Here is an 11,905-nt window from a genome sequence, read left to right on the forward strand (position 1 = left end):
GAGTGTGTGTGTGTCAGTTGCTGGGTGAAGAGAATTCAGCTAAAGAACATCCACTCATTCATTACTGCTCTCTGTCTGTCTGCAAAGCTTTGACGCTAACACACTGTGTGTGTGTGTGTGTGTGTGTGTGTGTGTGTGTGTGTGTGTGTGTGTGTGTGTGTGTGTGTGTGTGTGTGTGTGTGTGTCCACATGTGACAGAGATGGGAGAGCGACAGGAACTGAAGGAGTTTGAAGAAAATAAAGAAGCATTTCTTCTTTCTTCCAGCTCATCCATCTTCTCTGTTCTAGAATCCTCCAGTCTGCCTGACTCTGTCTGTCTTTGCACATCCCACTTTTTCCTCTTTCTTCATCTCTTTCTTCCTTCTTCCCCTTTCTAGTCATCCTTTGCTTCTTCATGCAAGGCAGCAGCGACTTTTCCCTTCGAAGAAACAAACAACATCTGCAGGTTTCTCTGGTTAAAACAAGATTTGGTTACACTTTATTTGGATAGTCCGCCTACAGATAGTTTATAGAGTATTTGTAACATTTGTAACAATTAGTTTTCATGGGGACCATTTCTTTGGAGGATGGCCGCCCACCATTGAGTCTGGTTCTGGTTCTGTCCGAGGTTTCTGCCTCTTAAAGGAAGTTTTTCCTTGCCACTGTCGCCAAATGCTTGCTCATGGTGGGATTTGTTGGGTCTCTGTAAATAATATTATAAAGAGTACAGTCTAGACCTGTTCTATAGGAAAAGTGCAGTGAGATAACGTCTGTTATGAATTGGCGCTATATAAATAAAAGTGAATTGAACTGATAGAAACTACTTCCAATGAAAAATTGTTCATTCTGAGGTCTGAAGTTTATCCAGAGTGACAGACAAATTGTTGGATTTTTTTCCCTCAATACACCTCAAGTGTACTGAGGTGGAGGCAGAAATTTCAAAGACAGATATGTGAAAACCTGGACATATTCATGGGTATACTGTATACCACAAAAGAGAAAATATAAAATAATATTCAGTAATTTGGATGAACCAACACATTCAACTTAACATCACTAAATGCATAGCATACAGTAGTACCAGTGGTTCTTCATGTTTTAGCCATTAATTATAAATCAGCTATACTTTACATTGAGCTAGAAAACATGTACATTAAATAATGTATATTTAGCTGTTTCCATTCAGATCTGATTTGTCACATTCACAGTTTAAACACAAATCTCTGGATCATGATCTCTGCACGCATTACATCACACTACTGATGATTGGTTTGGTTCATTCGTTTGGGATACGTGTCACCTGCTTCCAACTCTATGCTTCATCCAGACAGAGAAAGAAAGGAAAGGTCAGCATGAGCAAACACGGAGCTTTCATTAGTCATTCCAGTATAGTCAACATATTTGTGGCTGTTTCCCTTCCAACCAAGAGTGTTCTCTTTTCTGCTGGGCATTAATGCAGTGCTCCAGCCTCCACTCTTCTGATTTCAGCCTTTCCAGGTCCAGGTCGGTCACTGATGTTTGGTGATGCGGTCTGGCTCACAGGCGGTGTTCTAGTTCGTCCCAACGGTGTTGGATGGGGTTGAGGTCAGAGCTCTGTGCAGGTCAATCAAGTTCTTTCAGTATTAACAGGGTCTTAAAATAGTCCATTTTTGCTTCACATTGTGCAAATATTTAAGACAATTGATGCTCAATGTGCTTCATGTACTTCCTTTCCAGGAGCCTTCAAAAACAAGAGGAAGAATTTCATTTCCCTTTCAACAGCAGGGAGCCACTGAGAGAAGGACAGAATCCAGTCCAGTTCCCTGAGGCCAATACCTTCTACCTCCCTCAGCTACATTCTACAAACAAACAGTGAGCATGACGGTAAAACACTACCAGCACACACATCTTTCTTTCTCTATTGGTGTCTGTGTTCAGAAACAGACAGCAGCCTCCTCCAGAGTACTTTTAATCAGTCACCTCTAGAGGGCAGTCTTCCTCTATAGATGGCCTCCGTGCAGCCGCAGAGATGCAGAGAATATAGTTGGTCCGAATCCTTGAAGCAGCTTGATACACATTACATGGTGGTCCACTTCAAGCTGCTTTGTCATTTTAATCTGTGTGTTAATGAATTCATTCTTAAATACACTAAGGTGCACAAACTGTAAAGAGTCCGTCTTGTATTTCAAAATAAAGTCTGGCTTTTCTTCCGGAGCCTCTCAAACCTGAAATGAATATAAATTTACTTTAAGACCCTAATATGGTCAATGGTTATAGTTTCGCTTGCAGAACTTATTGGGATTCCAATTACAAATACAATAAAAAATAAAAACAACACGATTTTGCAACTGATGCAATGGAATTTAGACGTATTTGTGAAGATGATGATAAGGGTTCTAACAACAAAGTTATTTCATTGATCCCTCAAAAAATGGATTGTTCCATCCTGGATACTTAATACATTTGTAATGACCATTTACATGTCAAGAAATGAAAAGCATTATGGGCTCCCACAGGATTTTATTCACTTCAGGTAAGAAAAAAGTTCTGCCTTTCAAGACTTTGGAAAATACAACAGAGTAACATGTCAGTGGTACTGAAATAAAGACATTAACCAAAAATCCACATACATTTCCTACAGAGGTTGCAAAGTCCAATAGGATATCCAAAGTTTATAGGAATTGGACATATGGGAAACCCCTTGAAACAATAACAAAATATAGAATAATAACAATGATATTATTATCATTATTGTTGTGATAATAATAATAATAATAATAATAATTATTATTATTATTATTATTATTATTATCACAACAATAATATTATATATAATATTATATGAATATAATAATTATTATTATTATTCTGAGTCAAAAAGTCCAGGGCCATTTCTCATTGCCAGTCCTGCCCTGTTCAGCATATCTGAGTTTGAATTTGTTCCCACACTGTCAGACTAGGAAGAAGTCTATAAAGTGGATGGGAGAGTTAGAGAGGGAGCTAAGGGAGAACACAAAAACAAATAAATGTAAGCGAATGCTAACACTGATAATACCTGTGACACCCCTGATACTACTACAACTACCACTAATAATAACAGTGATAATAATAATAATAATAAACTACATGCAGTAAAGTAAAATACAGAAATGGAAGAACGTATAATATTCATGACGAATAAATATATTGGCAGAGCTCAGAATCAGAATCAGAATCAGAAAAACTTTATTGATCCCCGAAGGGAAACTCTTTGTCACAGCAGCTCGCCTTTACGTCAGTGCACACAGGAGGAAGTACTAACAATATAATACACTACACTATAAAATGTGCTGAAAGGTGGAGTGGAAGTTGTGAATGTGTGTTTACAAATTTTATAATGTGTTTATCAATTTTAAAATAACAGTAACAATACTAATAATTTATATACACACACACACACACACACACACAAACAATATTAACAATTTCTATGTTTTTATTAGACGGCCATTAATTTGGTAAAGCATGATATGAAACATTTTCTAATTTCTATATTGATATACATATGTAAAATGTAGGAAATAGCATTCATCATCCACACAATTTAAATTATATATATTTTTTCTTTTTGAAGAACTGACTATTTGTGCCCCCATACACTTCTGAAACCACGCTATGCCTTTGACAACACTCCCTGTCCTTGTTTATATACAAGGGTTCTTCAGGGATAATAGGTTACTGTTCGAAATGTATAACAATAAATCAGGTAAAATACATTAGTAATTTGGGAGAAATATAAATAAAATTGAATATTTCACTGAACGAAGAGCAGGAACAATGCTGCACAATATATGTGATTCTGTCAGACTGTGGAATAAGATGATTGTAACAACATTCAAGCTGCTTAAGGAGACAGAAAAGGGGAAATCAATGGTGAAATTTCTCTAAACTGGGATGAAGATAATTTATGCAATGCCCTCCTTGATAGGATGAGCACGTTGTCAGCAACAATGATGACCACAATCACAAACAAAAGGGTAATAATTTGTTTTACAAAGTGATTAAATTTAAATGCAACATACTTTAAACTACAATCTATACATTCTAAAATAATGACTGTAAGATAAAAAACAACAAACGATTCCAAAATACACTGCAAAAAAACAAGAAACCAACCAAATCAAGTATTTCTTAAAATACAATAAGATAAAATGAATTACGAATGAGAAAATAATTGTTTCTCAAAAGAAAGCAATACAAATATTTACATTATAAATTACAATTAAAATAATAGATAATAACAATAGAAATGTTTATGGAATCTATGATGATGATGATAATAATAATAATGATCATAATAACCTTTATAATTATGTATATATGTAGTATATAGAACTTTGAAAAAAAAACTGTTTACAAAGTGCTTTACAGACAAACAGATGAGAAAAGAATACACTACACTGTGTTGTACATACGAATACAACTATAACTTCTACTAAATGTACTACTACTACAACAATTCAAATAATTCCTAATACAGTAATAACAATTAAAAAGCAGACTTTGTATCCATTGTGCATTTTTAATTAATAAACTATAAAACATTTATTTTAATAATAAACAAAAACCACAAATAACTAATTTCAGTGACTCATAATCTGACGCGTCACAGAGATGAGACCTGGTTAAAGAGAAACTGAGAGAACGAGAGAAAAAGAGAGGTGATGGAAAAGGAGAGATAGGATGGAAATAAAAGGATGATGGGCTGAGTGACGGGGAGGAAGAGGAGAGCACCCATGGGAGAGAGATGAGAGAAAGGAGGAAGGTCAGAGACGAGGATGATGAGGCGAGAGAGGGTGAAAGAGAAAATGGAAAGAGACGAAGAGAGTGTGTGGAAAGAGAGAGCTGGAGGTGGAAAAGAAGCGTGTGTGTGTTCGTGTGTGTGTTTGTGAGTGAGCGGGAGAGAAAGAGAGTGATTTGTTTTCAGTGAAAGGTGAGGCCACTTAGCCGAGGCGTAGAGCTACAGCGGAATCTATTACCATGTGTCAAAGGAAACACGAGAAGGGCACGACCTGACTGAGTGTGTGTGTGTGTGTGTGTGTGTGAGTGTGTGTGAGAGTGAGTGAGTGACAGAGAGAGAGAATAAGATCAAGTGTGGGTTGCTTTTGCAAGAGCATGGGTGTGTTTGATATGACACTGTGTGTGTGAGTGTGTGTGTGTGTGTGTGTGAGGGAGAGAGAGAGAGAATGTGGATGTGCATGCCCACTATGATTAAAACGATAGATACAGTGTATGTGTTTGTGTGTGTGCATTTGTAGCTTAATGTGACTGATGTTATGGCTGTGTTACATTTTGTTAGATAAAAGCATTTGGATTGATGGAAGGTGAAGAGTAGTCTTTAAAGAACAAGCAGTGTGTGAGTGTGTGTGTGTGTGTGTGTGTGTGTGTGTGTGTGTGTGTGTGTGTGTGTGTGTGTGTGTGTGTGTGTGTGTGAAAAAAACACTTAAAAATGTTCATGATCTCATTTGTTACAAAGAGATCTGTCATGCAGTGTCAGCAGACACAGGCTAATGCTGGCTAGCTAATGTTTGTTAGCGGATTACGTTAGCAAAAAAAATTGCTGCCAGTGAAACTTCTCCCATTCCACCTGCAGTGTTTCTCTCACTCTTAAATGGCAAAACTTAAACCATCACTCCAGTTTATTACAGCTTGGGTCATTTAGTCAGAGTTTTTCCATCATTTCTATCAGTGATGATAACATTGTACTCTTCAAAGTAACTGTTGAGACCTGGGAACACGGTGACATTACTACAACAAGGTTCAAAGAGGAAACAAACCAACTTTTAGACTACGAGGCAGGTGATAAACAGTTTATCCAGATTACATAAAACATTTATTTGGAGGTAAAACTGAGTGAGTGCATCTGAAATGGGATGAATAGTCCCTCATTCAAAGAACACAGCTACAGTAAGTACAGGTCTAAGTTGAAGCAGGAAGTCATTCTGTCATCTGTGATGGATGTTTACAATCGACATCTTGGGTAATACTTTTACTCTTCACCTTCAATTTCTCTTAAAATAGATTTGGCTAACCCAGCGGTCTGATTGTCTGTTATTCCCAGATATCAGATGTTAACTTGGTGAGTACAATTGTATTATTACTGATAGAGATGATGGACAAACTACGAAAAGAAGACCCAAGTTGTAATATACCAGAATTACCCTCTATACCTGCGTAGGCTTTTTTTCAGCAGACATTTTGTACAGTGGCCGAGACGTGTCGAACAAACTGCATATCCAAAACGCTTTGAAAATTTGAAAAACACAAGCGCTTAAATGGAAAAAACAAATGCAAAAGCCACAACATAACGGAAGGGAGCAACAACAGATGTTGACAATGAAACAGACTGACTATTATTGCCTACACATGAGGAAAGTTCTTGCCAGTTTGAGAAGTGAAACAATGTTCGCTAGCTAACTATGCTTACTATCGTTATGTGATTGTCACAAATGAGCAATGTCTTAATATTTTCATATTTATGTACTCTGCAACGTTTCACTTCCACATGTGTAGGCAATATAGTCAGCCCGTTTCATTGTCAACATCTGTTGTTTCTCCCTTCCGTTGTTACCGGACACAGCTCTCTACCCACACCCCTACTCACAGACATAGCCTCCCAGAGCCACAGGTGGACTAGTGGTGGACTCCAATGGGAACTATGTGGAGCCCAGACACTTCTTCCCTGGCCAACGTGTTGTGTCCAAGCGCTGCAGGAACACTGGACAAGCAATAGTGAAGAGATTAAATTATTACTAGAAGAGTTCATAGAATACCCCTACCCTGCAACTACTGAAGGCATGTGTAAGGCTGTTCAAAATATGAATTATATCTCCAAGAGAACAGCTAGAGAATAAAGCTAAATTGAAACTACGTACAAACAAATAAAAAACAACAAAAAAGAACCACTGGTTTGACAAAGACTGTCAAAACCTGAAAAAATATATTAGAAAATGATCTAACTTATAAAGACCCTGGAAACACTCATATATGCCTTCAGTATTGTGAAACACTTAAGACATAAAAATATACTTAGAACCAAAAAGATAAACCATACCCACAAACAATTATGCCTACTTGAAGACAGTACATAATCTAACTCCTTCTGGGACCAGTGGAACTCTGTCTGTCAGTCTGAGCCTGAGGAGCTGGTCTAACAAGATGGAGACATATGGACTGAACATTTTCAGAAAAACTACAAAATATGGAATTGATGATCAAAGACACCCAAACCCCCCTAGATTTCCCCATTACTATGAACGATTTGAAAACAAAATTGAAGCAAAAAATCATGTGGGCCTGCTGGAAAATTAAACGAAATGCTGAAATACACAACAGAAAAAATCCAATAGGCTATTCAATTAATCTATTAAATTATTCAGTCTAATTCTGAGTGTGGGATACTTTCATGAGGAATAATGGTTTTATTACACCTACATTTAAAAGTGGTGACAAATTTGACCCTCAGAATTACAGAGGGATATGTGTCACTAGCTGTATGAGCAAGGTGCTCTGCCGCATCATCAGCTCCCGTATAGCTGAATTCCTCAAAAACCATAATGTCCTGCATAAAAGTCAGATTGGGTTCATGCCTAACCATTGCACATCTGACCATATCTTCACCCCACCACTCTCATTAACACACATATTGCAAATTAACAATAAAATGCATTCATGTTTTGTAAATTTCAAAAATGCCTTTGACTGTATTTGGCATGAAAGGCTCTTTCATTGTGAGTCATCAAATTTTATAAACACCTCTTATCTAGCAACCTCCACTTCTACCAGTATAAGGCCCTTCAATGCCAAGAGTTGAACAAAGGTAAGAGTCCTCTCTGCCAGCTGCCCACACACACCAGGGCTTCAAGACAGACACCAAACTGGCCCAACCAAATTATGTCAAAACAAAAAGAAAATTATATCAAATATTGGAACAAAACCACCAAATCACAAAGTACCATATGTATGTATATATATACACACACACACACACACACCACGTAATTGTCAAAACATAGCATGTTCAGGTTTTCAAGAATGTGACAGTGGTGCGATCTTATTGGCCTTTTGTCCAATATTTATATTGCACGATTGTATAACCTCTCTAGGGGTTTGGTCACTGATGAACTTACCTGCAAACATGAGTTAACACAGTAACTGAGGTGTGAGAAAATCATTGAATGCATATATATTTTGGTGGCATCAATCAGTCTGATTAGTCTAAATGTGTACAGACCTTTACAGTTCTGCAAGATTTTTTAACATGTTTTTTCAAATTTCAAGTGAGGGTTAGACCTCAGAAACTTGATTAATTGACTGATTGTTGATTTTTACCTTTAATTCAATTGATGTGGGCTGTCTTCCGGAGGAAAAACATATGGACACTGTTAAGCTATTGCTTCCAGGTGCTTTGTCAATTGGTCTGTAACTGCAATAGCTTTTTTTTTCATGTGTATATGACTATCATCCGCGTACATCTGGACACCAGCCCCAGGACGTGATTCAGGAAGGTCGTTTATGTATAGACTAAAGAGTATCGGGCCTAGCACCGATCCCTGTGGGATTCCTGTTTCACTCTTTAAAAAAATACGATTTTATGTTGTTAATGATGACACATTGTTCACGGTTCAGAAGATATGATTCAAACCATGACAGGGTTTTTTCAGAGAAACTGTACTTGGAAAGTTTGGAGATAAGAATGCTATGATTTACGGTATCTAATTTAAAATTATTTAATATCTTATTGTCTATTTTATATTTATGATTCTTGACCTGCAGTACTTGCTTTATCTTTCTTATATTTCTACTTGTTTTGTACCAAAATACCAAAGCAAATTCATTGTATGTGTAAACCTACTTGGCAATAATGCTGATTCTGGTCTGTTATGCCAATAAAGCATATTTGAAATTTATAAGAAGAAGAAGAAGAAGAAGAAGAAGAAAACTTTATTTATAGAGCACTTTTCAAAACAAAGTACAAAGTGCTTCACAACAAGAGAAGGTAAAAGTCAGGATCTGCTTTCCGATAAAAATGTGTTTTGAGAAGAGACTTAAACGAAGACACTGACTCAGACAGCCTCATTGGAGAGAAGAGAGACAGCAGCAGATGATGGAGAGGTGAATAGTGCACGCACTACACTGCATGAACTGTATCTGAAAATTGTGTGTTTGTAAAAATAGTCCAATAAACTCAACATGAATACATTTAACAGTTTTTCCAACTCTAGACAATAAATGCTTGCTGATAGCACTTGTGAAGTATTCTGTTTCTACGCAGTACTAAAAACTAATACTTTTAACATCACGATTCATGATTAATTTGAAAAGTACACATTTAAATTTTTCAATGATTAAAACATGTACTTTGAATGTAAATAAGGCGCTAGAGTGCATTACAAAAAAAGCAGCAAAATAGAACAAATCCTATAAAACACCCCTGGTTCCTATTAAGCGAGACCTGGGACCTCGGTCAGACCGGGTGCAAATTATGTTCAGTCTAATAAATAATAATAATAATAATAATAATTAATAATGATAATAAACTATTTATATAGCACCTCTTAAAAACACGTTACTAAGTGCTTTACAATAAAAACAAATAAAAGTAAATATGATCCAAAACAAAGATATAAAATAATCTAATAGTTACAACAAATACCATCAGTTAAGAAAAGCCATAAGATAAAAGTGAGTCTTAAGAAGACTTAGAAGAGGTCACTGAGTTTGCACGGCTGAGGGGCCCGGTCAGCTTCAGGGACAAGTCCAGATTTTGGAACCATTAGTCGGGCCCTGCCGGAGGATCTCAAGCAACGATCAGGCTCACGGGGAGTTAGCAGATCACAGATATAGACAGGAGCCTGACCATTCAAGGCTTTAAAAACAAGCAGGGAAAACTTCTCAAACTCACAGGTAACCAGTGAAGGGCAGCAAGGAGCGGTGTGATGGGGTCACTTCTCTTAGTACGTGCTAAAAGCCGCAGCAGCATTTTGTATAAGTAGCAGTCTGTGCTGATGCTAGAATAAAGTGCGTTGCAATAGTCAAGTCTGGAGGAGATAAAAGCATGGACGATCTTTTCTAAGTCTGCAGAGGAAAGGAACGACCAGATCTTGGTTAGCTGTCTCAGCTGGACAAAGCAGGGCTGCACCACTTTAGTCACCTGAGCATCAAAGGACAACTCTGAGTCAAAAATAACACCTAGGTTACGGGCCTCTTTTTATATAAAAATATATAAAATAATAATTGAGGATGCTGATGGAGAAGTACAGAGAAGGTCATAGGGAGTTGCATTGTGTCTTTGTAGATTTAGAGAAAGCGTATGACAGGGTGCCGAGAGAGGAGCTGTGGTATTGTATGAGGAAGTCTGGAGTGGCAGAGAAGTATGTTAGAGTGGTGCAGGACATGTATGAGAGCTGTAAGACCGTGGTGAGGTGTGCTGTAGGTGTGACAGAGGAGTTCAAGGTGGAGGTGGGTCTGCATCAAGGATCGGCCCTGAGCCCCTTCTTGTTTGCTCTGGTGATGGACAGGCTGACAGATGAGGTTAGACAGGAATCTCCATGGACTATGATGTTTGCGGATGACATTGTGATTTGTAGTGAGAGCAGGGAGCAGGTGGAGGAAAATCTAGAGAGATGGAGGTCTGCTCTGGAAAACAGAGGAATGAAGCTTAGCCGCAGTAAGACAGAATACATGTGTGTCAATGAGAGGGACCCAGGTGGAACTGTGAGGTTACAGGGAGCAGAGGTGAAGAAGGTGCAGGACTTTAAGTACTTAGGGTCAACGGTTCAGAGCAATGGAGACTGTGGGAAAGAGGTGAAGAGGTGAGTGCAAGCAGGTTGGAACGGGTGGAGAAAAGTGTCAGGTGTGTTGTGTGAGAAAAGAGTATCAGCAAGAATGAAAGGAAAGGTGTTCGAGACGGTGGTGAGACCAGCGATGTTGTACAGCTTAGAGACAGCGGCACTGAAGAAAAGACAAGAGGCAGAGCTGGAGGTAGCAGAGCTTAAGATGTTGAGGTTCTCTTTGGGAGTGACGAGGATGGACAGGATCAGGAACGAGTACATCAGAGGGACAGCTCATGTCAGATGTTTTGGAGATTAAGTTAGAGAGGCCAGATTGAGGTGGTTTGGACGTGTTCAGAGGAGAGACTGTGAATATATTGGTAGAAGGATGCTGAGGTTGGAGCTGCCAGGCAGGAGGTCTAGAGGAAGACCAAAGAGGAGATTTATGGATGTAGTGAGAGAGGACATGAAGCTAATTGGTGCGAGTGAAGAGGACGCAGAGGACAGGGTTAGATGGAGGCACATGATTCGCTGTGGCGACCTCTGAAAGGGAACAGCCAAAAGGAAAAGAAGATACAAAATAATAAGGATACGTTGGTTGTACCAGGCTTGAACAGGACATACAGTTGCTTGTCATCCGTGTAGCAATGAAAATCAATAATAATAAACTTAAAATAACAATTTTGTTAATGTAATAAAGTGCTTTACAAAAGGAAATAAAACCCAAACAAGACATAAAATGAGAATAAGGCCAAAGAATAGTGCAGAGGAAGTGAAGACAATAAAATCAATAAGATCAAATAAATATGAATAAAAAGGAGTACACAAACATATCAAACATTTCCAAAAGCTTTCACAATGAAAAAATAATTTTAAGAAGCAATTTTTACAAAAGCTAGAGCCATCTTCAGTTCAGTAAGCAGAGAGTTCATTAGTGTGGGGGCTCTAATAGCAAAAGCCCAATCACCCTTTGTCACAAACTGAGACCTGGGAGTAACCAGCAGGGCTCCATCCGCGGATCTCAATGGTTGAGAGTGTACATACCAGATCAATAAATCTGAGATGTATTTAGGAGCAAGGCCGTTTAAGGCCTTAAAGCTAGGGTAGGTAATGTATTTCAGAAGCATTTTGTGTTA

This window comes from Siniperca chuatsi, linkage group LG24 (assembly GCF_020085105.1).
Source record: "Siniperca chuatsi isolate FFG_IHB_CAS linkage group LG24, ASM2008510v1, whole genome shotgun sequence".
In the NCBI taxonomy this organism is placed as follows: domain Eukaryota; kingdom Metazoa; phylum Chordata; class Actinopteri; order Centrarchiformes; family Sinipercidae; genus Siniperca; species Siniperca chuatsi.